Below are 3,421 nucleotides of genomic sequence, written 5' to 3'. Positions count from 1 at the left end.
GAATGTGTGAGTTTGGAATCGTTTCTTCCTTAACTCTGGTAAAATTTCTGGTGACTTTTTTATTTTATTTTTTTATACAATAATGTCAATTAAGAGCAATTCTTCTGTATTTATTTTAAGATTATAGCAATTATCCATTTAAGTGTCCTGGAAAATATATAAATAATTATTTCTGTTGCACACAAGAAATAATTCTTCTGTTGCACAGAAGAAATAACCACCTCTAGATGGGGCACGAAGGGACCTTGCCCTTAGTCGCATGTATTCTGTGTTCCAGTTTGCCAGGGGTTGCCTTAGTTTCAAATCTTGAAGGTCCCTACATCCCAGGAAAATCCTGTCCCTGGTAAACCACAAAAGTTAGTCATCCTAAACTTACTGACTTGGTAGCTCTGAGGATTTAGAGGATCTATATACTGAGTGTAATCTCTGCGACATGGGTATAGGAGTGAAAGTAAAAGGAAGAAAACACCAATATTTCTCAAATTAATAACAGATATTAAAAATAGGGAAATGAAACACAAGTGGTGCCTGGCTAGGGTTCACATAAGAAAATAAATCCGAACGATTAATATTGAAAGATATAATCAAAAACATGTTTCTGAAATTTAAAAAATTTCTCACAGCTACATAATTAAGGGCACACTGTGTGTTGGTGAACACCGAACCAACATGATTAACAATGAGAAAATTCTAGCTAAGTTACCTGCATTTTAGGCAGAGCTGTGGTAAGTTATCTGAAATCACCTTATTATAGATGACATTATTAACATGTAGTTTTAACAAAAAAAGGAATTCCGGGAGTGATGGTAAAAAAATGAGCTTCAGCATGACGGAAAGGCAGATATGTGTGGAGACAGATGTGTGTGTGGCGAGCAGCCTTACGTGTGACAAGGACGTTGAGATAACATGTACTGAAATCGGAAATAAAACCATATTTATGCTGACGTGAGCTGAGTCATGGATAGGGGGACACTGTCTACGGGCTGCCGATTCCTCTGAGTCTGAAGGTGAGCGTATGAGGATCCGTGTACTCCAGGGGCCAATTTTATGGCGAATATCATTTTCCATGGGGAAAATCATTCTTAGCTATGTCATACTGAAAGGGTTACATAAATATTAAACATACATTTTATTATTCAAGTATTTAATTTTCTCTGAATTTCTAGACTTAGTGGGAGACAGGATCACTAATTATAAAATTCAATCCAAAAATGATGTTAAATTCAATTGCTTTATGATAGGGGTTAACTTTTTTCATATTAGTATCCAATGTGTAAAAATTACCCGTGTCCAAACTCAAAAATCTATTAAGCTAGAACATACTTTAAAAGTTATAAGCAAGTTGAATAAAGATGTTATCTTTCTATCTAGGAAGATTTTTGAATGATATATTGACTGTCTAAAATTCATAATCCATGACCTTGGTTTCTGAACTGAAGATGGAGAAATGATACTATTTTCATATTCCTTTAAGATTTCACTCTCTTATAGCAAAAGTTTAACTTGAATGTGTATTTTGGGTGTCAAATGATCTCATCTGAAATGGTACAAGCTTATATACAGTATATCTATGAAGCAGAATGGGGTAAAAGCTAAAAAAATTACTGCTAGTGACTATAGCGAGTTGCTCTTTCTTAATATATCAGTTGACATTTTGTGTGCAGAATTCATGCATTTCTAATAGTCCCCATAAAATGTCAGCCGGTTCAGGAACAGTAAGCTGGCAGAGAACAGTCTTCCGCAGCCAATACGGTGGCCCAGGACGGTCCTGTTGCCAAGCCATGGCCCTGATGACGTGTCACACGCAACTTCTCTCAGTAAGTGCAGACGAACTCTAAATGTCACATACTATTCTCCTCACCATCCTTTCCCCCAAAATTGAACATGGTCTATTCTTTTTTTCAAACCCTGTGTACCATAGTGACAAAGTAAAAATAAATTTTAAATTATGTTATTTTCATTGAATGTGACTTTTAAAATTACAATTAAATAAACACACTTCATTATTAAACGAAACCACTCATTTGCCTGTAAAATATTCTTCCTTCTCTTCCTCACGCATCAATTCTTGACACATACACACTCAGCTGATTTAGACTGTAAAGGGTTTTCTATAGGGAAAAAAAGTTGAAACCATGTAAAAATGCAAAACTTGTTTTCAAAGAGCAGATTCAAGATCAATCATTTATTTTTGTTTTAAGCTCAATTTTTATGTAGTTAAATCTAAACATCCTTGAAAAACTGTCCTGGTTCCCCTGGTCAGGATAACAACTAAGATAAGGTCCTTCTGATCTTTCAGCGGCAACATGGAATGCTGCTTAGGTGTAGAGACTCAAGAGCCATCCTGTCTGAACTACGTCCCAGTTCTGTTTCTTGTAACTGTGTGACCCTGCTTTGTCATTTAACCTTTTGTACTTTAAGTCTCCTATCTGAAAAATGTGAATGATATTTTTAGTGTACAGTTGACAGTTTGGTTGTGAAGATTAAGTGAGTTTATAGATACAATGTTCATTAAACAGTGTGTGGCCTATAGTTAGACAACATAAGTCTATGCTTTTATGAGCATCACCTGTGCTTTCTCTTTCTGGACTTTTAAATTATTATCATTTTGTACTTTTCACAGGCTTAATTGCTATACATTCAGTTACAGATATTGGAAGGAGAGAAACAACACTTTAGTCTTGGATTTTGGATCTTTCATAGTACTTGACATATATTCAAGCATACTAAGTCCTAACGACAAAAATAAAAGAAAAAAGGCTACAACGATGTACAATTTAATGACATATGCCTGCCAAATTAGATAATTTGTTCAGTTTAGCTGATGTATAGGTGTATGAGAGTTTGCATAAAGATGTTTGTAAAACGTGATTAGAACCCCAAAACAGAAGAGAGAAATCTAACGTGAAAATTATGAAAACATTTTTGCTATCTAGCACATGAGAACTAAATTTAGCTTTATACTCCTAGGCGTCCAATACAAAAGGAAAGTAATAGTAGCTTCTACCTTTGCATGATTTGAACAAATAGGAATATTTGTACTTGACAGAGAGACAAAGTTGCTATTTCTTCTCTGATCTGAAGAAAAATCTATCATATAGAGAAAAAAAAATCAGTGAAGAACATGTTATTTGACTCTAATTTTATAAAATACTGTGAACTATTTATCATTTGTTTACATATTAGATTTTAATAAAAGACCAGGGTATAATATGGGTTTGTAACTTAGTGAATATATTTTTTATGGGCTTTGAAGCATATGTTTCTGTATATTTTGGTCTTTGCTAATCTAACTTTGTTTAAGTTTAGAATTTTGATAACACTGGCAAAAGAAAAGAGCCTTAAATTATTACACTTCAACATCAATCTTTGCGAGTATAAATGTGGCAAGATCTGAATAACAACTAAGACGAGATTGAGC

This window comes from Pteropus vampyrus, unplaced genomic scaffold (genome assembly GCF_000151845.1).
Source record: "Pteropus vampyrus isolate Shadow unplaced genomic scaffold, Pvam_2.0 Scaffold28, whole genome shotgun sequence".
Classification (NCBI taxonomy): domain Eukaryota; kingdom Metazoa; phylum Chordata; class Mammalia; order Chiroptera; family Pteropodidae; genus Pteropus; species Pteropus vampyrus.
Note: the sequence above shows the minus strand (reverse complement) of the source record.